This window comes from Lichenostomus cassidix, chromosome 1Aa, assembly GCF_008360975.1.
Source record: "Lichenostomus cassidix isolate B80296 chromosome 1Aa, HeHo_3.0, whole genome shotgun sequence".
In the NCBI taxonomy this organism is placed as follows: domain Eukaryota; kingdom Metazoa; phylum Chordata; class Aves; order Passeriformes; family Meliphagidae; genus Lichenostomus; species Lichenostomus cassidix.
The window spans coordinates 57,644,270-57,669,281 of NC_139480.1; the positions used below are offsets into that span (position 1 = coordinate 57,644,270).

The following is a 25,012-nucleotide window of genomic DNA, read 5'->3' on the forward strand; positions in this document are numbered from 1 at the left end:
TACATCTCCAAGGGCTGAATTACAGATAGAATTCCCTGGAGCCTGGCCTGAAGGGGCTTTTGCTTCAGTGAATTCAATTTTTCAGGGTATTAAAAACTGAGAAAGTAAAACAGATGACAGGTACTGAGGGTGGAACTCTATCTCTAAAGGACTTTAATGGGGCTTTCTGCCACTGTCTTCAGACAGGCCAGGATTTCACCTCTGCTTCAGGGAGTAGAGCAGAAAAATGCTACACAAAATTTAAACACTTATTTGTATGGCTGCGTTTGGTAGTAAAATTCAAATGATGATACTGACTTTTCCTGAAAACTCTTCAAAAGCTATGGAAGGAAAGCAATACCACAACAGTGTGGTATTATGGATATTCCACTGCAAGATCAAAAGAAATCAAGACTATTTCTAAAAATTGCTATTTTAAGGATTTTAAGTCTTAAAAGAGGTTAGCCCTAAAGCTACATTCTCTACTCAAATCTACTACAGAGAGAAAAAATGAGATTTCTGAACAAACTGTGGATTTTCCTATACCTTTCAAGGTGGAAGGCAGCTGAACAACACAAAAATAGTCCTAATCCTCCCCAGTCCCATCTTTCACATCCTAAACATGCATTTTCCTCAGCAGAAGCACAGGACCAGAGCAGAAAAAAATCAGTTTCATACAATGTATGAAACTAAGAGCTTTCACAGTCAAACAGAAAAGAAGCCACTGGGGGTGGAGACTGGAGATCTCTTTCTATGGTCAGGAGTCCTGTAAGATTTGTTGTAGATTGTTGGAAAATAAAAGTACCAGCAAAACTTATGCTAGCTGAATATAGGCCTCAGTAAAGCCCTGAAAGTAATCATGAGTGAGAAAGATATCTGAAGGCCACAGCTGTGCTTCTAAGCTGTGAGAGAATTCCATGAAGAATTGAGGAGTAGCTGAGGAGAATCTCTGAATGTGTGAGAATAGAATGCAATGTAGATTGTAACCTGTGTAGCTATAATTAGAAACATTGGAATAGTATATAAGTCTCTCATATAGTAAAATACATAGAACTTGCTTTATTTCTCACATTGAGACTGCCTGCATGTTCTCCTCGCCGCCGTCCGTTCCCCTTTTTAACAACAGTAGATCTATTTCCATCTCTCGTCCTCCTGTCAGCTTGCTTCTCTCCCTCCTTGCAGATGGGAAGGATTTTTAATTGAAGTTTGTCTCTAAAAACACCAGCAAAAAATTATCTAAAACTGACGTAGCTTGAGGTCAATCACAGATTTAACAGAAGCACATATGGTGACTCAGTATGGATTTACCAACTGCTAAAACTATATTGACAACTATAAAAACACTCTTGATGTACAAGAGGTTTTTGATCCTCTCACTTATTCTCAGAGATGAAAATGAGGAGAAATGTAGAATTTTGTGTTTAATTCTAACTCACATATAATTTCATTTTTCTGAATATTTTAAGTTGATCTCAGTGGTGTGAATAGTATATTAAGATACAGGCTGTCTTACTTCTGCCAGATGGAGGGAAGAAGGGAAATTAAGAAAGAAAAAGTGCAACAAATAAACCGGGCAAAGCTGTGTGGCAATGGATCAAAAAATCCAAAGCAAAGAACAGCAAATAAGGATGGGAGCAAAAGGGAAAGTAATCAGAGGTCAGTCGAGGATGGAAAAAGAAATAAGCAGAGGAAGGAAGGTATTATCTAAAGCAGAAGTGCAGTGGAGGAAAAAAAAATATTGAAACAGCAGAGAGACATCACAGAAATCACAAAGTTGTGGGGAGCAGTTACATTATGAAAATGGGATACAGACAAGAATAAGGCAGGCAAAGGAGCTGAAGCAGGGCAAGAGAACAGAAAGACACCACTTCACCTGTGAGGATACGTTTAATTGCTATCAGGAGGTGACTTGGGGCCTACAATTAGTTGACTAAATTCCAAGGGAATCAAGGACAAAAAACCCCACACTTCCCGAACCCCGCAGACTACCATAGGTCCTGAGTAACAGCATTACAAGCAGTCCTTCAATGCTCTTAGCATTTCTCTGGGCTAGCAAGATTTGTCTCTTCTGTGTTTTTCTCCAACATTTTTGCCAACCTCACTTTACCTCCTTAGCTGTCTCCTGCATCTGTCTCCCTTTGCACCTTTTTTTACTTGCTATTTTGCACCTTGATTTAAAAGGACAGCTATAACGAGTGCTTGTTTCTAACCAGTAGTATTTGAATGAAAGATGACAGCATATCCACAAAAATTACAGAACAATTCCAATGGAAGGAAAATACATCAAGAAGAAAAAAGAAGCCAGAAAAGCTCAATGCAATTCAATATCTTGAAGGAAGTTCAGCGAGCTGCTTCTGCAAAGCAGGCCCTTAGCAAGAATTCTTTCTGGTCCATTCTTTGCTGTAAAGAAAGGAAAGCAAACCTGACTTGGAGTAATAATGAAGCACTTCAAGAATTCACAGTGTTACCTGTGAATGTAATGCTGTTAAATGTCATTTATTAAAACTCCTGACTAGCAGATACCTTGCTAAAACCAAGGACAAGACCATTACACTCAGTTTGGGATTTTGGGCTAAGCAGTGCTGTATCAACTGATGCACTATACTAATGTAGATTTAACATTCTCATTGTACGTAGCCCATGACAGCTGGATTTAAGAGGCAAGAGGGTAAGTAATTAAATTTTTCTTTCTTCCTTGAATAAAACTCTGACTGGGGTGTCTCATTCTTGGACTCTGCACAACATGGGTAATTGTCGGGGTTTGACCCTGACTAAATGCCAGGTACCTCGACTCTCTCTTGCTACAGAAAAAAACTGTAAAAATACACACCAATCTCGTGAGTCAAATGAGATAGGACACTGCTAGGAGGACGCCCAGAAGAGAAAAAGAGGGCAAACAGGCTCCAACTTAAAGTTGCAAAAAGTGATTTAATTACCTAACAGAGTTGGAGGATAAAATGCAAGGCAAAAATAAACTTTTCATACATTATTTTGTTCACTCCCCCCCTCCCTCTTACAAACCCATTTTTATTCCCCCCCTTTTATAACCAACAACAAGGCTCTTTTATAATCAACAAACCCGGATAGGGAGGCAGGGTGTGAGATATTGTCTCAGTCCACAGAACAGATCCATAAATCTATTCATCACCACAATTCTTCTACTACAAATACTCTTTATCTTTACTTTCCCTCTCTCTCTCTCTCTCTCTCTCTCTCTCTCTCTCTCTCCAGTTTTTTTTCTGCTCTCACCCCCACCCTCTTAAGAAGCAGTCTCTCCGCTCACCCCCCTTCCCTCTTTTCAAACCAGCAACACAGACAGGGGGCAGGGTGAGGGGTTCTCTGGTCAATCCAATCAGGGAGAGGAGTTCTCTATTTAGCCATGGGGTCCCTCCCACGAGAGACAGTCCTCTGGGAAATTCTTTGGCATGGGTCCGATCTCACGAGCAACATCCCGCCCGAATTCTGCTGCAACATGAGTCTCTTTGTCCATACAGTGCTGTGCAGACTCTCCCAAGCCGAGGCCAAGCTGCTTCCATGCCAGGAGCAAGGCCTTTCTCTCCTTTGCAAGGCCTTTACAGTTTTAACTCTTAGATGAGACTCCCACTGGTACACAGTTTTTCCAGACATCCACCTGCTCTTCTGGCGTGGGCTGTGGGTGAATTTCTGCACCCCTGTGGACTCCATGGGCTGCAGGGAGACCTCCTGCCCCCCCATGGCCTTCACCACAGCTAGCAGAGAGTTTTCAGCTCCGGCACCTGGAGCACCTCCTGCCCCACCTTCTCCACTGACCTTGGCGTCTCCGTGCTGTTCTCCCTTCACATATTTTTACCTCCACCTCCTCCTCCTCCAACTACAGAGAAGCGCGTGCCTGCCTTGTTTTGATTTCTTCTTAAATATGTTTTCACAGAGGCGTAACCAGCACCTCCAATTGGCCCAAACTTGGCCAGCAGCATGTCCATCACCTTCAGAGCCATCAGAGATTGGCTCTGCTGGACTTGATGTAAAAACCTCCAGAACTTATGCTCAGGACACACAGGAGCCATCTTTGTGCCACTCCCCACCACTCAGACACCTCTCCCAGACCTACCACGACAGCTTCTCAGGGGTCCAAATTTCTCCCAGATGTCAAAAAATAATTTACTGATGTTTGGGGCTTATCAAAACCCCCACAGTAATGCTGCCCGTTTCAGTGACACCTGTTATGCCTTTGTAGAGCTAAAATTGATGTCTTCCCGTGTGAAAGCAGCTTTATAAATATGATAAAGTCTATCTCACTCACTGGGCAGAGTTCTGAAAGAACAGGAAGAATCAGTGTAGTTATGAGCATAGCTGGACTTGCACCATTCTTATGGTGAACATTCCTGGATGGATACAACTATGGATTTTTCAACTCAATCTCTGTTCTCACAAAACCTTTTTTGAGAATATAGAACTTGCTGGAATACTTATTTCACCAGAAAAATTTCTAAGTTCTATGATGGCTTCTCTAGTCAAAAAACCAAACTAACCCAACCAAACAAAAATGTAACAAACAAACAAAAACCACAAAAAAACCCCAACCCAATCAAAACAAGGAGGAAAAAAAGGACCAGAAGTGATGATTACACTGAGCCAGAGTGTGAATCAGTAATGCACTATTTTATTCTAGGGGACTTGATAAAAAAACAACAAGGAAACAAAAATATGTAGAAAAATACTTTTGAACATTTTCATGCGAATCAAGCATCTCCCAAAAAGGAAACCAGAAAAGGACTGCAGTCCTGATCACTGAACTGAGGATTAAACAGGGGAAAACTCAAGCAAGTGAAAAATTACAAGCATGATCTGTAAAATATTCTGACAGCTGGACAAAAAATAAGCCTCCCTACTCCAAGTCCAAGAAGAGAGTCCAATTGTGCAACCAGAGCTTTTCAAATTGCCTGGCAGGGATGGTGCAGTGACTGGGTTTTCCCGCAAAGGAGAGGGGAATGCAGCATCCACTCACATTCATTTCTCCTTGCACTGCCAGAGTTGCCCAGCTGACCCACACATGGCCCCTGAGCCAAAGACTTCTTCCAGTTTAAGCTCTGGAAATATGACAGTTTTGCAGTTACAACATTCCAGTGAATCATCTAAGCAATGGACAAGGGAACTGCTAAGCATGAAAACCAATCATTGCTAAAAAATCCCTTAACATAGAGCAGGGCGGGAAGAGGGGTGGGAGGCAGTACCCTTTAAACATCAGGGATCACAGATTTTAAATTCAAGTTAAAAAAGAAAGTTCATAGGACTTTAATAAATGCCATGTCTTTATAGTCCATGATTTCTGCATAAAATTAAAATGTCATCTCCTCAGTATATGCTGTGTAAATAGAACTTACTGTAAACTGCTCTCACTGTTTATCTGGAGACGCAGTTATTGCTTTGTCAAAAAAGTGATTGCTTTATCAGGAGAAGCAATGGACATCCAGGCAGCTGAGCACCAGGCTGAGCACCTCTGCCAGGTTCATTTGATTGTGAACAAGTTTCTGCTTGCATATCCACATTTCAAAATTACCACTTCTCAAGCCTGGATAAACATGAAAACTTCCTGCCAAGATGTGTGCACTGTTAAGTGGAAGCTACTGTGCGAGCGTAGCTCTTTTCCGCAAGGAAGCCTCTCTGATGTCTAACAACAAAGGTGTTTACACATACTTAAACTGCACATAGGTTACATCTGGCACAGATATTTAAAATCCTGGTAAAAAGAACCCTTTTGGAATCTACTGTCAATTCAGTAATGATGGTTCAAGCTTTTTTAAAAGTTACCATGAGAGATGCAAGAGGAAGCAAAGCAACCACAGGCCAGTTCTCTAGCACGAAACACATGCCAGAAACAGGCTATCTGTTGCAGAAATAATCATCAGTGCTTAACAAACAAAGTTCAGCAAAGCACATCAGGTCACTCCATCCCTGCACCGAACACTGAGGTCAACAGCTTGGACACTTTCGTAATGTATGCATATTCCTCAGCTCTTCTGCTGAATAGGGATGAGCTGGTCCCCCATCCAGCAATCCACTACGGTGACAAAGTGGCTCTTAGTTTGCCCAGCAACATGTGGGACAGCAGCAAGTGTTCAGCAGCAGCCAAATTCTGACTAAGTGAAATAAATCAGATCCAGGAGGCCGATAAGATAAGGATCAGTGCTCTGTGTACATCCATTCGTTCATCAGGGCACTGATTTGAGTGCAGGAAAAAAATAAAGGGTATAAGGAGAAAGAGGCAGGAAAATAATCCACCTTAAATGTTATTTATGTTTCAGAAATTTTGTGAGAACATCGAGTAGTTGTTGTCATTGTCATAACATTTTTCTGAAGGTGCTGACTGGCATGAGGAAGAAGCTGTGTTAGAGCCAAGCTATTTACTGCCTTTCACTCAAGCCCCATTCTACAACAGTGTGCTTTCACAAGAGCTGCAAGAGCCAAGTCTGTAATTGTAAACATTCCCCGTCACATATTGTACATATCCTTATTTTTTTTACCTTAAATTCCTTAAGGCAGAGACTATTATTAATGCTAAATATATTAAAATTTAAGTCGAAGAGCAGAAAGGAAAATAAGCAACAACTTAGTCAAACTTTCCACCAACACTTCATTGGAAAATGTTGCAAATATCCCTAAGGAAAAATTTGGAGTATGGAAGAACAAAATGAAATTGATGAAATGGGCAAAGAAAAAGTTTGCAACTTGAAAATAATACTCTGTTTTCAAAATATAAGTATGAAATCAAGTGTTTACTGGGGAAAAAACCCTAACTATTTTCAGGGGACTCAGCGTGGTTTTATCTGTTTTACAAGGACAACCACACATTTAGCGTGGGAATTAAAGAGTCCTTTGCACGTGCAGAAAAAACCTAGAAAATCACAATTGTGAGAGAAATACAGGCAGATAGATGATTACAAGTGACTGTTTCCACTAAAACACCAATCATATCTTCTTCTTACAATTGTACCTTTATTAAATCTCCTGTGAGGAAAAGGCCCTTATTACTAGGGGGAAAGTCATGATAAATGAAAAGATCTGTCCTGTGGGTCTGACTCAAAACACACCTTCAGACCCAGTTTTCATAACCGGAATTTCTAAATGAAATGTGACCGTATCTCTGTGTCAGTTAAATTCTGAATGTCCTTCAGGCAGGATTTGAAAATCTGTTATAATCATCCGGTTGCCCACATACCTCTAGCTTCCAGAGGGGAAAAAAGTGTATACCGCATGTTACTGCTGACACTATTAAAAGCACCAGACAAGCACAGTGATGATCGTAGCATGAAGACTCTCTAAAAAGTCAGCATGAAAGCTTTGAACTTCACATAGTAGTTCAGACTTACAGAGCTTGTTAACTCTTATGTTTTGGTGAAAGCAGAAGAAACCTTTCTACCCAAAACAGGCTCGGGGGTTCTTCTCTTCAGTCAGATGTCAAGAGTCCTAGATATCTTGGAAGATGACTGTATGTGGAGGAATGATGAATATTGCAGACTGGATGGACAAGCTCCTCACAACAAACGACAGGTATTTACAATTTGAAGTATCGTATTGAAGTCAAATACTACTTGTAAAACATTTGGTTCAACTGATATGTTCTTCTCATATAGCTAGGCTTCCATGAATGCATTCAACAATCCTGACAGCTCCAAATTTGTCTTCACGTTGAGCACACGAGCAGGAGGTCTTGGAATCAATCTGGCTACTGCTGAATTACTACTGTAATTCTCTATGATTCAGACTGAAATCCACAAGTAGACCCCCAGGCTATGGTAAAATTCCCGATGGACATTTTGGTGTTTGTTGGTTTTTTTCTTTCCCTCTCACAGAACTTTGCTAGAAACATGTACTTCCAAAAGAAATTGGTATTTTCCCATTGTAGCACAGAAGTAGGATTTGTGAGACTGATTTTCAGTTCAAGTGCAGCCTTCTGCTCTGTGGAGCCATTAGTTCTTAGTCACATTTGGGCTACACAAATTTGTGTTCCTGTTGAGTACACGCATGCAGTGGGAAGTGCTGGATGTATGCATGAAGGAAAATAGCTTAGGTGATACAAAAAAATGAAATCAATCCAGGTTGTTAATCCCAAAAGTAGAACACTTGAAAGCTTTACTATTGCAGGGAGTGGAGGTGACTGTGTGAAGATCAGCTTTGATTTCCAATGTTTGTAGAAGTTCAGACTGGGAGACTGGCTTAGGTGGGAAAGAGGCTGGCCAATAGGTATGGTGTCTCTGATGAGGGAAGGCAGCAAACGGTGGTGTTACTGCTGTGGTTCAGAGCTCTTCTCAAGAGAAATTTGATAGGCAATTGCCTCTTTTCTCAGAAAATTTTCTGCTGTAGACTTGCAGTGGAACAACCAGAGGCAAAAGAAGATGATGCAGAGCACAGGTAGGTAGAGCAAGTGAGCTGCAGGCATCTGATCTCAGGAAAAAATCACCTGATGGTGATTATTTTTCAGCATCTTGATGATTTTTGTCTTCCAAGTGATGAGTTGATTTTGACTTTTTTGGATGAATCGGATCCATTTGGCCGAGAAAATTTCATATGGCAATCACATTGTGATGGAGTTACTCAGTGTGCAGAAAGCTTTTCTGGCAGGAAGTCTTTCAAGAATTCTCTGCACAAGAAAGAAACATCTAGAATTTGTGAATGATCTAGATGAGTTGGATTGCTGTGGTGTTTTGGGGTTTTTATCCCATTAACAAGGTTGCAGAGGCCCCAGTCCAGGGCTTCTCCTGCCTGGACTGGGACACAGCTTCCCTGTTTGCATCAGTACTCAAGGCCCACAAGATGTGCAAGTCACATCATTGGATTTCTTGCCACCTTTTTCCCTGGAATGCCCCCAAGCCTTTGAACAAAGCAGCTGCTGAGTTGTACTGCTGTGTACTTGAGGTGAACCTTCAAGGCCTGAGGGATTTTCTTTCTCCTTTTGTCTTTCTTCCTGTGTTAGAGAGAGAAGACAAGGCAGATACTCCCAGGAAGACAAAAGAATTGAAAGAAACCCAACCAAATTATTTCAGCCCCCAGCAAACAAAGACTGCAAGAAATTGAAGTGAGTATGCAGCGGTGGGATGTCAGAAAGATGTGTAAATCTAAGTTTTTCTTCAGACGGCTGAGACGAAGAGCTGCATCTCCTGTCGTGATACTCGAGAGGTAGTTTCTAACATCATGTGCCTTCTGCAACTTCAACTGCTGCAGATTGGCCTTTACATGCTGGAAGCAAGCAGTGCAGAAAGCAGCTCTGTAGGTGCAGGTGGGTAAGGCTAGGGAGTCTTTCCCTTCTGACATCATCCTCAAGCCCAGAGGCGTTGGGGCTGACGTGGAGCTGGGGGAAGAGTTATTGCAACTGCCGTAGGAATGGAAGAGCTTGAATTCTGGAGTTCCTTCCTCCCTTTTTCTCAGGGAAAATGAGCAGCTGTCTTCTTAGTCATGCGCTGGCTTTTGGAATGGGAAGGATGGGAAGTGTTTTGGAGGAGAGAGGGCTCTTGATCAGGTTGGGGATGGTGCTGTGCTCTGTGTCAAATAGTCCTCTGTGCAGCATCAGCGGTGCCAAGACAGAGACGCTGGAGAGCACGTGTGCAGGGAGTAGAGAGAAAAGCATGGGAAAAGTGGGTGCTGAAAGAGGGCAGGGCACTGACCCACGCACAGCAGAGTCGGGCAAGAAGTGCAGCGTCACACCTGAGCCTTCTCACTAGGTTTCACTTCATTTCCTCCTCCTCTGATGCTGCAGTCCATGAGCTGGGATTCATTGCTTGGTGTGTTCTTGGAAACTTGGAGAAGCTGACTCAAACTTATGTCAATGAGCAGTGGTGAAAGAAGGTTGAGAGCTGTTTGGTTCTGCTCATTGTTGCCCCAGTCATGCTCATTTCAGATGATCAGAAAACTGCTAGGCCATTCTACTATTAAATGTGAAAGTCTCTGCCACTTTCAAAGTCTCTCTCACCTCTCACTTGATGCCTCTCAACATTGGAAGCATTGTCTAGTTGGGACACTGGCAACAATTGCTTCAGGATGTAGCCAAGTTTTTAGGAAATCCCTCCATTGTATGTACATCATAAGAATGGATTTGCTTCTCTTGTGCAGAGCACCAAAAGCTTCATTCCAAACGAAGACCAACAATGTGGTGCTGCCACCACCGCCAGGCATGACGACTAGTGCACAACGTGCACCAAGCTCTAGCACCACAAGCCAAAAGAGAGGCAGAACGGAGACACTGACGACCTGCCTGCCATGGATAACCCTGCCAGGAACCAGGATCCTTTGTTATCCAAGGACAGGAAAGTGGAGGAACATCACAAGGAACTATCGAAGGGCATCAACACTGGCATCCAGGAGACCTGGGGGGAGCTTCCCTGCAAGCCCCGCTGAAGAGCTGTGTGATTCTCTTCAGAAACACCCTCCCAGATAAGGAACCATTTCTGGTTGTAGGCAAGTGCCAAGACAAGATTGGTGGGTGTCAAAAGGAGTGTGGTTCTAAAAACAATGGGTGTCTGTTGCAAAAGAAGAAACAGCAAACCTGTGGCTTTGGCTGCAACCTGGGCCTAAGGTTTTCTAGTTTGCTGACAAACTTGGTGAGCCTTGCAGCTTTGCATTTCCACGTTCTAAAGTTGGATTCCATGGCTGTTTACTGATGGGTCTGGGTGTGGGCTCTGGCATGTCTGGGGGCTGTGTGTGTTAGGCCAGAGTGTGCACGCTGTAGTAGCTGCCTTCTAACTGCTTGCTTTTCCCCCATCGTTTTCCCGCTTGCAGCCCTCACTGCACTTCTAGGCACTGAGCAAGGACACCTGCTGCTGAATTCCTCTGTGCCTGGGAAAAGCTGAATGGAGCTAAGCATAAGCTGAGAAGTCAAGGTTCCATTTCCATTAGGGAAGGGATTGTTGGGGAAAAAGGCAGGAGGGGAGAGCCTGGCGAATAGACTATGCCTAGGACAAATGAACATTTTCTCTTGAAATTTAGGGAAGCCGGGCTTTGGAATTGCTTTATGCATCTCTCTCTGAGCAGCATTCTTCTTTCCATGGTTTTTCAGGGATCCTCAGGGGATGAGAAGAATCCTTTCCCGGTGACACCTTTCCCACAAGAAGACAAGACAAGAAGACCTCAAGTTTGAACAGGAAGTGTTTGTTTCACAGCCCTGCCTGTAGTTTCTGAAGCCACCAGGCAGAAGTGGCCCTGCAGCTCCCCGACTTTCGCTTCCCTTATCATCAGCACTTCTTTCGGGAGCAAAGAGAGAGGGAGACACGGGGGAGAGCTGCCCAGTCAGGGCAGCACCTGCTGAGTCAGTTGGCTAGAGCTGAGCAGCACTTGAATTTTTGACTCCCTGCTGGGCCTGTGACCTGGATTTGCTAGCAGAATTCCTAAAATTGCTGCTACTTTTTTATTGCACACGTTAGTCCTTACAAATGTTGTGCTGTCCTGTGTTGCAAGCAGTGGGGAATGCTCACAAGCTGACACCTGCCATCCCACGTGGCCTTTGCAGTGTCATTTTCCATCAAACACAAAGTTTTGTGACACCCTCTGAGCAAAGGGATGCATTGCCACCATCTGTTGGCAAGCTTGCAAAAGAAAAGAAACACCATGTGCCTGGCTGAAGGGCTGCAAGGCCCTAAAAATCCTCCCCCTGAGGAGGCAGCTGCTGAAATTCAAAAGGCTTTGCCAATCCTCTTGGAGCAAAGTCACTCCAGTCATTGACTGTCCTCTGCCACATGTCCCTGTTGGATGAATCCAACCAAAGGTTTTCTCTCTCCCTGCCCTTCTTCCAGGCTTTTTTGCTGAGAAAAAAACAGCTGACGTGACCAACACCCTGCCTGACCTTATACACTGCATCAGACACAATTTACAGTGACCCAGACTGGAAGCCAAAGTGCCTTACCTGGCTCTCTGGCATGTAAAGAGTTCAAAGTTCTTTGCTCTTTTGAAGCCTTAGAAACACTTTTGTTCTTTTTTTTTTTTTTTAATTGGTCAATGCAAAAGATCTGTATGTTATTTTTAGTTTAAATACAGTTGTAAGTGATTTTGGTTCCTTTTAGAAAACTTGGTGGTTTCTTAGAGTAACGCTTTTCTGCCTTGCAAAAGAAGAGATGGAGGGTAGTAGCCGCCTTTCAAATGAAAGTGTGGAGAGAAGGATGGTATCCCAAAGTAAGTGTGCTTACAAGAAAGAATTACCTCCATATTCCACATCCTTTCGTGATACAAGAACAGCTTAGCGAGGTACGGAAATAAAGTTACCCTTTGCCCTGGTTTTGTGGTTGCTCCAGTTGCCTGTGCCTGTGTCGACTCCCATTGCCACATTTCACAACAATCGTTTGGACACTGCCACGAACAAAAGCAATACTCACATGGACATTCCTCCTGAAGGAGAAAAACAAATCATTCTTCTTGATCAGGTCTGAGTGAGTGGGGCATCTGACACATGCAGGCCTTTTCAAAGCCTGGGCTGCAGAAACCCCCATGGTCAACAAGAATTGACTGATTCTGGCTGTCAACGCTGCCTTCCAGTTTGCGTTGGTTTAACTTCACTCTACAATGGCTTCCTTTCTTGGCCTTAATACATGCATTTCGAGAGCATGGATGAGCAACTCACTTCATGGCTCAATCGAACTTCCAGAAAATCATTTTCAAATCTGGTTTTCACAAAGCATGATGTACCTTTTTCTCTTCATTATTTACAAAAAGAGAAAGGAATGTATAAAGAAAGGACTCTTGCTTTTAAAACTTAGATTTGGATTTATGCAGAGTGTAGTCATTTGAAAAGCTCTGCAGAGCCACTGGATCAGCTTGAACAGGAATCTCTTCTGCAAACCTTGTGAGAGACAAGGGGCTTCATTCTTTCATCTACTGAGTATTCAAACTGGGAACTACCACAAATCACATAAAATACAAGAACATGGTGAGCTTAGCAACAGACAGAAACCTTTTGCCAGAACCTTGGCAGATCTTTCAAACACCGTCAAGAGAAACCAGAATGTTCTCAGCCTACTAATCCAGCAGATTTCTGATAGTGCAATAGTAGAAAAAAGAATCAAATACTTTCGAATCAAAACACCCTCCAGCACCCTCAAAGCATTGGGAGGCTCTGATTATTAACCTCTGACCATGCAATTTGTCTCGCAAACAACACACCGCATGGATATACACAACCATCTCAATCTCCTTCAGAAATAACCAGGGCCATTTCAGGCACAGTCCATTTTCACTTCTTACTGAATTCTCCTTCTTCTATCATTCATCTAAAATTTTCTGTGAAATTCCAATCCATAATTGCATTCAAAGACGGCATGAATAGAACACTGAGCTAGTATGCTCAAGTACTCCCAATCAACAAGTCACAGAAAGGTTGGTTTAGCCACATTTTCTTGGTCTTCACTCCCAGGAAAAAGGGATGAGACAGGAGGAAATAGCATTCAAGTTGTGCTGGAAAGAAGGGGATATTTTTCCAGGAAAGAAATGGTTTCAGGCTTTTCCCTCCCCCTACACCCCTGGAACCTAACTGCACTTTGCCCAAGGAGAACAGGAACATCCCAAGGAGACAAGGAAATGCACTGGATTTTCAGAAAACGCAGGCGGTGGGCAGGTTTTGTATCCCATACACTTCCCCATCCATGCCAAGACACACGAGGCTGCAGGAACACGCCGCGTGCCGGGAGGGATTTGGTGTCACCCAGGTGCCTGTCACAGTCCACTTAGAAGCCGACGTGGGATGGTTCGTACCAGCTATGATCTCGGAGTGCAAAAAGAAGAAAAAAGCACAACAGAATTCAACAAGTCAAGGCAATTAAATTTCAGTCCAAACAGGGACTTTATTAATTTAGCCCATAAACCGGCCTGCGCCAGAAAGAGAGAGAGAGAGGCTGGGAAAGATAGGGAGAAAATGGAAGAAAACAGGTCTTATAGCTATCACCACAGCTATCACCACAGCTCCACAGACATCCAGCATCTCTGAGAGTCCTGTCCAGAAGGCGTCCCTCTGCCTCTGCGTCAATTGATGTCATCTCACAGTGGGGAAGATCTTCGGAATTCAGTTATTCCAGAGCTGTCTTTTATTCAAGCCCGCACACCTCGTCCCTTCTTGCAACCCGCCTGTGTGACCCTTCTTTAGGAGATATGCCAAACTACACTTGGCAGGCCACACATGCCAAGAGAGGAGTGTCTGGGACATGGCCGGCTAAGGAAGCAGGTTTTCTCAAAATATTCCAAATGGATGCCAGGGCGACATGTGCAAAGCCTTCGTCACACACCAGCTGTAGGAGTGTCCTAGGTTGCAATATTGATGTAGTTAAGTATTCTATTACCACCAGCTGTGGGCCATTAGCTGCTATCACCCACTCCGGATGACAGGCAATGGGCCATCCGTTAGCTGTTACCAGCTGCTAACGACCCACCCCGCATGACAGGCAATGGGCCATCAGGGACCCACCGTGTGACTCATGGACTTATCTCATCCCATTGTGGGATCCTCTGCCCAGGAGGGAGGAACCAGGTGTTCCCACGTGGATATAACCTGGCCCTGGAACTGCCTGAGCTAGCCCTGTCTACTGGGTTCCCAGAGGACCAGAGCTACCACTGGATCTTCAGCAGGAGACGAGACCTTCACAGGATCACCGCTTCAACTGGACTACTTCAGTTGGACTGCTACTACCACCCTAACAGGGTGTTAGGTTGTATCTGACTTTGTCAGTGCTTTTCCTTGTATTATTTCACTTATTTTTAATTTCAATCTTGACTTGTGATCTCCCACTGGTTTGTTATCAAACCAACACATATTTTGGCGCCCAACGTGCGGCACGAACCTGAGGAAACTCAGAAATCCTATCACCATGATGCTCAGTTTATCTACATGGGTACTGTATCTCGCTCTCTATATTTTTCCTCAAATGGGAAACTATCTGCCTGTCATAGTGCTCCTGTTGCGACCAGGGAATGGCATGAGAATTGCTCTATTGGTTTATTATGCCTATTGTATGATAACCTGTGAGGCGATGAATACCATTCGGAACATATACTCAGTTTTGTCTGCCTGGCCTAATCTGAGCCACTACGTCTGGGACCTCCTCAGCAATCGCACCCACCCTATGGGGTTAGGAGGAGAGAGCGGTTTCTTCCAGCCTTTCAGGTCAGGCACAGCCTTTTCTGAGGATATTGAGTTCTCTCTGGATGCTAGGGATGGCATAATCTTTTTGTTAGTTCTGTTTTCTTTGACCAGCACCGTGTACCTCATGCTGCAGATCAGGAAAATATTTTGTCTTCTTGCGGAGGAGAAACAAAGCAAATCAAAACAGCCGAAGCCCGTAGCAGTTGCCCCCGTCCAGAAAAAGAAATCAAAGAGCAAATCAGTCCGCATAGCGACTGATGAGGATGCGGCAGGACCATCTCACCCAGCAGAAGAGACAGAGCCGGAGATCATCACTCGCTCTCTATCCCTGGGGGAGCTGCGGGACCTACGGAGGGAATTCACCTGGCAGGCAAATGAGTCCATCTTAATCTGGCTGCTCCGCATATGGGATGCCGCCGCTAATGACACCATTCTGGACGGAAGTGAGGCCAGACAACTGGGATCCTTGTCCCAGGATGTGGTTATTGACCAGGGGATTGGGAAAACCCAGGAAACTCTCAGCCTCTGGCGGAGATTGCTGGCGAGTGTACGGGACAGATACCTCTGCAAAGAAGACCTCCAGATGCACCAGAGAAAATGGAACACAATAGAACAAGGTATCCGATGCCTGAGGGAATTGGCCGTACTAGAGATCATTTTCTCGGACAATGAGAGATTCCCCAAGAGCCCAGATAATGTCCAGTGCACTTCACAAATGTGGCTAAGATTCGCGCGGCTCGGACCAGAGATATACTCTCGTTACCTGGCAACACTGCAGTGGAGGGAAGGCGAAGACCAGGTGGGTGTGTTAGCAAACAAACTGAGAATCTACAAGGACACTGTCACCGCTCCACTACGCACCCAGGTCTCATCGGTAGAAACAAACCTGGCCGCGCAAGTCCGGAGCTTAATTGAAGAGAATCAGAAACTAAGGAAAGAGCTCAAAGAAGGATTTTTCCATGCCACACCAAAACCAACCCGAGTCTCTGCCATCAGGAGCAGACACCCCCCAGCCAAGGAAAGAAGACAAACTCCACGACGTGACCTCTGGTTTTTCCTGCAGGAGCATGGGGAAGACATGAGAAAGTGGGATAGGAAACCCACCTCCTCCTTAGCAGCCCGGGTACGTGAATTGAAAAAAGAAACATCAACTTCAGGAGGCTCATCTAGGTACAACACTGCCCCAGTCTCTTGTGGACAGAACTCCAGACAGAATGGAAGTGATAATATGACTGATCCACTTGAAGGGACCTCAGGAACACTTTTACAGGAGAAGAACGTCATGCACCAAAAACAGGATTAGAGGAGCCCTGCCTCTAGCCAGGTAGAGGAAAGGGACAATCGGATCTATTGGACTGTGTGGATCCGATGGCCTGGCACGTCTGACCCACAAAGATACACGGCTTTGGTTGATACCGGCGCTCAGTGCACCCTGATGCCATCCAGGTATGTGGGGACCGAATCCATTTCTATTTCTGGGGTGACAGGAGGATCCCAGCAGCTGACTGTACTGAAAGCTGAAGTGAGTTTAACTGGGAATGAGTGGCAGAAACACCCCATTGTGACTGGTCCAGACGCCCCATGCATCCTCGGCATAGATTATCTCAGGAGTGGATATTTCAAGGACCCGAAGGGACATCGTTGGGCTTTTGGGATAGCAGCCGTAGAGACAGAAGACATAAGACAACTGAATACCCTGCCTGGTCTCTCAGATAACCCGTCTGCTGTAGGACTACTGAGAATTGAAGAACAGCGGGTACCAATTGCTACAGCAACAGTGCATCGCCGGCAATACCGCACTGACAGAGACTCCGTGGCCCCCATCCATAAGATGATTCGGGATCTGGAGAGCCAAGGGGTGGTCAGCAAGGCTCACTCACCCTTTAACAGCCCTATATGGCCGGTGCGTAAGTCCAGTGAAGTATGGAGACTGACGGTGGATTACCGTGGCCTGAATGAAGTCACACCACCACTGAGTGCTGCTGTACCGGACATGTTGGAACTTCAGTATGAGCTGGAATCCAAAGCAGCAAAGTGGTATGCGACCATTGATATTGCCAATGCCTTTTTCTCCATTCCTCTGGCAGCAGAGTGCAGGCCTCAGTTTGCTTTCACCTGGAGAGGTGTGCAGTACACGTGGAACCGACTGCCCCAGGGGTGGAAGCACAGACCCACCATCTGCCATGGACTGATCCAGGCTGCACTGGAAAAGGGTGAGGCTCCAGAACATCTGCAGTATATTGATGACATCATTGTGTGGGGGGACACAGCAACGGAAGTATTTGAGAAAGGAGAGAAAATCATCAGAATTCTCCTGGAAGCCGGTTTTGCCATCAAGAAGAGTAAAGTCAAGGGACCTGCCCGAGAGATCCAGTTCCTGGGAGTAAAGTGGCAAGACGGACGGCGTCAGATTCCTTCTGAGGTCATCAATAAGATCATCGCGATGTCTCCACCAACCAACAAGAAGGAGACGCAAGCTTTCCTAGGCGCCATAGGCTTTTGGAGAATGCATATCCCTGAGTACAGCCAGATCGTGAGTCCTCTCTACCTCATAACCCGCAAGAAGAACGATTTCCACTGGGGCCCTGAACAGCAGCAAGCCTTCACCCAGATAAAACAGGAGATTGCTCATGCGGTAGCCCTTGGCCCAGTCAGGACAGGACCAGAGGTAAAGAATGTGCTTTACTCTGCAGCCGGGAGCCATGGTCTGTCCTGGAGCCTTTGGCAGAAAGTGCCTGGTGAGACCCGAGGTCGACCACTGGGAGTCTGGAGTCGAAGTTACAGAGGGTCTGAAGTCAACTACACTCCCACCGAGAAAGAAATCTTGGCAGCTTACGAAGGAGTCCAAGCCGCCTCAGAGGTGATCGGCACAGAAACACAACTTCTCCTTGCACCCCGACTGCCAGTGCTGGGGTGGAGGTTCAAGGGAAGGGTTCCCTCTACCCACCATGCCACTGATGCCACGTGGAGCAAATGGATTGCCCTCATCACACAGCGCGCCCGTATTGGAAACCCGAATCGCCCTGGGATTCTGGAAATTATAACAAACTGGCCTGAAGGTGAGACTTTTAAATTATCTTCAGAAGAAGCAGAGGGGAAAGTAGCACGTGCCGAGGAAGCACCCCCGTATAACGAGCTGCCGGAGAGTGAAAGACGCTATGCCCTCTTCACCGATGGGTCCTGCCGAATTGTAGGCGCAGATCGGAAATAGAAAGCTGCAGTATGGAGCCCCACACGACAAGCTGTACAGGCTACCGAGGGACAAGGTGGATCGAGTCAGGTCGCAGAGCTTAAAGCCATCCAACTGGCTTTGGATATTGCCGAACGAGAGAAATGGCCAAGGCTCTATCTCTACACTGACTCCTGGATGGTAGCCAACGCGCTATGGGGATGGTTAGATCGCTGGAGAAAAGCTAACTGGCAGCGCAGAGGAAAACCCATCTGGGCCGCTGAGATTTGGCAGGACATCGCCGCCCGGGCAGAAAAGCTGACCGTGAAAGTTCGACACGTGGATGCACATGTACCTAAGAGTCGGGCTAATGAAGAGCATCGTAACAATGAGCAGGTGGACCGAGCTGCCAAGGTGGAAGTGTCACAGGTGGATCTGGACTGGCAGCACAAAGGAGAATTATTTCTAGCTCGTTGGGCCCATGATGCCTCTGGTCATCAAGGGAGAGATGCTACATACAGGTGGGCTCGTGACCGAGGGGTGGACTTGACCATGGACAACATCTCACAGGTCATCCACAGCTGTGAGACTTGCGCTGCAATCAAACAGGCCAAGCGGGTGAAGCCTCTGTGGTATGGTGGATGATGGTCAAAGTACAGGTATGGGGAAGTATGGCAAGTTGACTACATCACACTTCCCCAAACCCACCAAGGAAAGCGCTACGTGTTGACCATGGTGGAAGCAACCACGGGATGGTTAGAGACCTACCCTGTGCCTCATGCTACTGCCCGGAACACCATCTTGGGTCTGGAAAAGCAAGTCCTGTGGAGACATGGTACCCCTGAGAGAATCGAGTCTGACAATGGAACCCATTTCAAGAATGGCCTCATAAGCACCTTGGCTAGAGAACACGGAATTGAATGGATATACCACATCCCCTATCATGCACCAGCTGCCGGGAAAGTTGAACGGTGCAACGGACTACTTAAGACAACTTTGAAGGCACTTGGCGGGGGAACCTTCAAAAATTGGGAACTGAACTTAGCAAAGGCCACCTGGATGGTTAACACAAGGGGTTCTATCAATCGAGCCGGTCCTGCCGAGTCCGAACCTTTGCACACAGTGGATGGAGATAAAGTCCCTGTGGTACACGTAAGAGGTTTTTTAGGAAAGACTGTCTGGATTAGTCCCACCTCAGGGAAAGGCAAACCCATCCGTGGAGTGGTTTTTGCCCAAGGACCTGGTTATACTTGGTGGGTGATGCAGGCAGATGGAGAAACCCGTTGTGTCCCACAAGGAGACCTTATCTTAAGTGAGAACTGTGTAGATGGTAATAGAATAAGGGGTGGATAATGTCCTAGGTTGCAATATTGATGTAGTTAAGTATTCTATTACCACCAGCTGTGGGCCAATAGCTGCTATCACCCACTCCGGATGACAGGCAATGGGCCATCCGTTAGCTATTATCACTTGCTAATGACCCACCCCGCATGACAGGCAATGGGCCATCAGGGACCCACCGTGTGACTCATGGACTTATCTCATCCCATTGTGAGATGCTCTGCAGAGGAGGGAGGAGCCAGGTGTTCCCACCTGGATATAACCTGGCCCTGGAACTGCCTGAGCTAGCCCTGTCTACTGGGGTCCCTGAGAGGACCAGAGCTACCACTGGATCTTCAGCTGGAGACTAGACCTTCACAGGATCACCGCTTCAGCTGGACTACTTCAGTTGGACTGCTACTACCACCCTAACAGGGTGTTAGGTTGTATCTGACTTTGTCAGTGCTTTTCCTTGTATTATTTCACTTATTTTTAATTTCAATCTTGACTTGTGATCTCCCACTGGTTTGTTATCAAACCAACACAAGGAGGCACAGGACAGTTGCTCTGTACCAGCGTAAGCAGAACTTTTCCTGCTCTCCGGCTGTTCGCAGAAAGCGGACAACCCAGCGGCTGAGCACACTGCAGCAGGGTTCGTTCAGAACTTGGCCCAAGTGCACCAAAATGCTTCTTTTCAGCCACAATGTTCTCAGAATGCTTGTTTCTGCTTCAGCAAGCTCCTGGCAGCATTTGCACTGAGGGGCATAAGGTGCAGCGAGAAGGAACGAAAAGGAGCTTGCCACGACTTCAGATATGCATATCTGCAGGAGATATACTTGTCCCAGAAGGAATCAGGTGAAGAGAAGGCTTTCTTCCAGTACCCCCCTCCGCACGCAGCCTTGCCCGGCTGAAGTGAGCCCTTCGCGGCTTTCTCGCCCTAAAGCGCGCTTTAGCTCCGGACAAGCTCTGCTGCTCTCCGGCTGTGCGCAGAAAGCGAGCAAACCAGCGGCTGAGCACACTGCAGGAGGGTTCATTCAGAACTTGGCCCAAGTGCACCAAAATGCTGCTTTTCAGCCACACTGTGCTCAGAATGCTTCTTTCTTCTTCAGCTAGCTTCAGGAAGCACTTGCACTGAGTGGCATAAGGTGCAGCGAGAAGGAACGAAAAGGAGCTTGCTACGACTTCAGACATGCATATCTCCGGCAGATATAGCTGTCCCAGAAGGAAGCAGGCGAAGAGAAGGCTTTCTTCCAGTGCCCCCCTGTTGGAAAATGGTTAGCAGAACGGGGCCATATTGGCGAGGTGTGCGTGCAGGAGAAGATGCAGCATGCACAAACCAGCTATTGTTCTAAACTGTGAAGGTACTATTGTTCCTAACTTTAGGATGCTATTGTTCATAACTTTGAGATGTTCTTCCCAGGGGATAGAAAAGAGAACTAGAGCTGTATCCAATGTAGAAGAAATAAGCAAAATAGAGAAAGAATCACACAGTCAGTAATTCAGCTTATGCTGGCAAAACTTTAGCTGAGCCAAGTGAAACATGCCTAAAGACCACAGCGAATCAGAAAGCTAAGATAGATCTGCGCATAAACCAAATAGCCAATCATAAGTGCCGGTTTGTCGCATGAATCTGTACCTGTTTTCTATAATAATGCCTGTCTTAGAAGAAGTAAATGGAATAACACCATTATCTCTGTGAGAGTGTGTGTTAGTTCCCGGTGGCCTCTCCGACATTTGGCACCCGAACAGGGACAGACCGGTACTTCGAGTACGAGAGCTGAAGCTGCGAGAAGATCGAATCGGTCAAGCAGTGGAAGCGGGGAGGAGGTCGCAGACGCAGAGAAATGGCTGAAGACTGAATTGAAGTCCGAGCCAAGAAACGGTTGAAGACCGAATTAAAGTCCAAGCCAGGTGAGGAGGGTCACTACCTCTTCCTCCGCGTGGGGGTCCCGGGCAATGGATTTAGAACTTGCCGCGGCACAGAATTTACTCCTTAATATCCTTGATAATAGAGGGACGGGAGTGAAAGAGAAAAATTTAGAAAAGCTTATTTCGTACGCTAGGAAGCAGAACTATTTAAACTCACCTTCTTTGCTTTTCGCTGTTTCGGAATGGCAAGTAGTAGGAAATGTTCTTTTTAATCAAATAATACAAAAAAAGGGAGCGAAAGATTTGATAGAGCTAGGAACAACTTGGGATCTAGTTATAAACACTTTAAAGTCTTTAACAGCTGAGAAAAAGGTCGCTACCGCAGCCTTAGAGGCTATTGGCAACACTCCAACAGATAACATTCCTTCAAATGCTTCTGTCGCTCTGCCGCTGACAGAGTCCAGAGTAAAAACAAAGAGTTCTTTGTTTGAAAAGTTTCAGGCAATGAAAGGACAAAAGGCAGAATCTTGCTATTCAGTTTCTGAACTCCGAAAAAAGTATGACAAGTCTAATCTTACCACTCCTTTTGAGAGAGAGTTTCTTGCAGGTCAGTCAGAGACAACTGCGGAAGTTTCTCCAGACGCTAATGTGAGTCAAATGACAAAAAACATGGAAGTTACAGGAAGCACCCAGTGTTCACACGTCCCTCCGTCATCTCAACAGCCCATATTGGCAACAATCCCAGAAGCACAGCCCTTGCCCAGTGAAGAAGACAGTGACTCTGATGAAGAAGCAGAACTGACAAACAATATTACCCTCCAAGAACCAGTTACCAAAAGCCAAAAAGAACTCAAAAATCCTGTTGAAGAACTAAAAACTCAGTTACAGCAAGTAATGAAACAATTAGAGCAGCAAAAGAGCAACACAGTTGCTCGGAAAATAGTACAACCAATACCACAGCGATGCAATACAGCTAAAGATGCAGTTCAATTACAGCAATGGGCCTCTCAGCCTTCTGCCTCTCAGCCCTCTGCTCCATTTGAAGTGCAGTGTCAACTGCTGCCACCATCATACTGCACAACTCCAAATCCTTCACGTTTAGGGCAAAGGTGGTCTGGAGTCGTTCGAGATGCCATAATAGAAGGAGAATGGCAGTCAGCTGGAAACATTGTTTGTCCTATTTTATATGACCCGCAGGGTCCCAGGTATGATCAACATGAGTTCAAAGTTTTGCAATCAGTTAAAAAAGCAGTTGTTGATTTTGGAATTAAATCTGAACAAGCTCGTTTAGGTATAGATTGGCTTCTTTCAGCTGATGTCAATTCTCCCACAGATTGTAAAAATCTGGCACGGATGTTGCTGACTCCATCACAATTTATAACATGGTCTAATGAATGGCATCGACTGGCTGAACAAGAAGCAGCAAGACCACGCAATCAAGGAGATCCTCTGTTTGGAATTAATTCGATGATGCTCACAGGAGATGGCAACTGTCAACATATGATGGTACAACTGCAGTACCCCCCTGAAGTGCACAATCTATCGACTCAGCTCGCACGAATGGCATTCGGAGCGGTGTCCGATTCAAAGACAGAACCTAGCTTCACTGCAGTGAGACAGGGCGTCACTGAACCATACTCACACTTTATTGATCGATTGTTCAAAGCAATGGAAGACCAAAATGATCTTTCGGGAGATGCCTAGCAAAACATGTTTAAACTCCTAGCATTCGAAAATGCCAATCCACCTACGAAACAACTGTTTGCCACCTTGCCAAAAGGAGCAGAAGTGCACCAAATGCTTGAAGTAGCAAGCCGTGTAGCAGCGCAAAAACAAAATCAATATGTAGTCAATGCAGTGGCTGAAACAATCAAACCAACTACACAACTACTAGCTGCTGCAGTCACAAAATTGAAAGGCTCTCAAAAAACATCAACAAAACCTGAAGGCTGTTTTAAGTGTGGACAATTTGGACATGTCCACAAGACATGCACAGCTACTGTTTGGTGTGACAAATGCCAACAAGACACACATGCTACAATTGTCTGCCGAAGGACAAAAAACGTGAACAAGAGCGCGAAGGGACACTGCGCTGTGACACAAATGGCAGCTCCCGCAAACTCAGCAAGGCTTCTCCCTCCAGCAACCTGTGGAAGCATGAGAATCGATTTGGCAACAACAATAGATGTCTCATTATTAGACAATAGAGCCCAGAAAATACCAACAGGGATAAATGGGCAACCAGTTACCCAAAATGGAAATTTTGGCGCTCTCATCATAGGCAGATCATCCTCAGGCCTTGCAGGGCTCATTGTATTGCCAGGAGTCATAGATATGGACTATACAGGTGAAGTTTTTGCGTGTGCATACACTTTAACTCGTCCACTTACCATACACAAAGGAACCAGAATCGCTCAACTCATCTTAATGAAAAATTTGACTAATAGTATAGAATTACCTAGAGATCCACCTCAAATATATCGAGGTAACAGAGCTTTTGGGTCAACCGGAAATCACGTAGTTAGTTTAGCACAGCAAATGACTCAACGACCACTCATCAATCTGCAGCTCACCTACAATGGCCACACTCATCAAGTCACAGCAATACTTGATACAGGAGCTGACGTGACCATCATCAGCCAAGCAAAATGGCCTAAGTCTTGGCCATTATGTACTGCCCTTGATTCCATTCAAGGAGTTGGAGGAGGCACAAATCCTTCACGAAGCTCAGTACCTATATCCATCACATTCCCAGAAGGGCAAAAAATTACTGTGTGTCATTATGTCATGCTCCTATCAGGAAATCTTGGAGGACTGGTAGGACGAGATGTTCTGAGTCAGCTCGGTGCAGTGTTGCACCTACCACAACCAACACATTTTTAGTAGGGGCCACTGCGAAAAGGCCGCCGACCCCAAAAATATAATGGAAAACAGAAGAACCTGTATGGGTCGAGCAGTGGCCTTTGTCTAAGGAGCAGCTCGCAGTTGCACATCAACTTGTGAAAGAACAACTTGAAGCAAAGCACATTCAACCCTCTGTTAGCCCATGGAACATGCCCATCTTTGTCATTCCAAAGAAATCAGGTAAATGGAGATTGTTACATGACCTTCAAGCAGTAAATGCTCAAATGTGGGCCATGGGGACTTTACAGCCAGGAATGCCCACCCCAACGATGCTTCCGCAACAGTGGCATGGTACTCATCATTGACCTTAAAGACTGTTTTTTCACAGTCCCTCTACAGCCAGAAGATACAGTTCATTTTGCATTTACCTTACCAGCCATAAATAAAAGCGAACCAGCTCAAAGATTCAAGTGGGTGGTATTGCCTCAAGGCATGAAAAATTCACCAGCTATGTGTCAACTATATGTTCATTGGGCTTTAGAACCTATTCGTGCATTTTTTAGCTCTGCTCTCGTTTATCACTACATGGATGACATCTTATTGTGCCAACAACAACCATTCGTTCCGTCAGATCTACAACATATTACTACTTTACTTGCAACAAAAGGTTTAATTGTTGCCCCTGAAAAAGTTCAAATGTCTGCACCATGGAAATACCTTGGATGGACTGTCACTTCTATGCA

General features: G+C 45.4%; 1 long non-coding RNA gene across 1 annotated transcript; it reads left to right on the plus strand.

The window, feature by feature from the left end:
• The first annotated feature begins 7,368 nt into the window (after window positions 1-7,368).
• On the plus strand, window positions 7,369-10,460 carry LOC146443963 (uncharacterized). Its single transcript, XR_014849392.1, has 3 exons — window positions 7,369-7,506; window positions 8,930-9,232; window positions 9,710-10,460. It is a non-coding gene; the product is annotated as an uncharacterized LOC146443963 (long non-coding RNA).
• The last annotated feature ends 14,552 nt before the right edge of the window (window positions 10,461-25,012 follow it).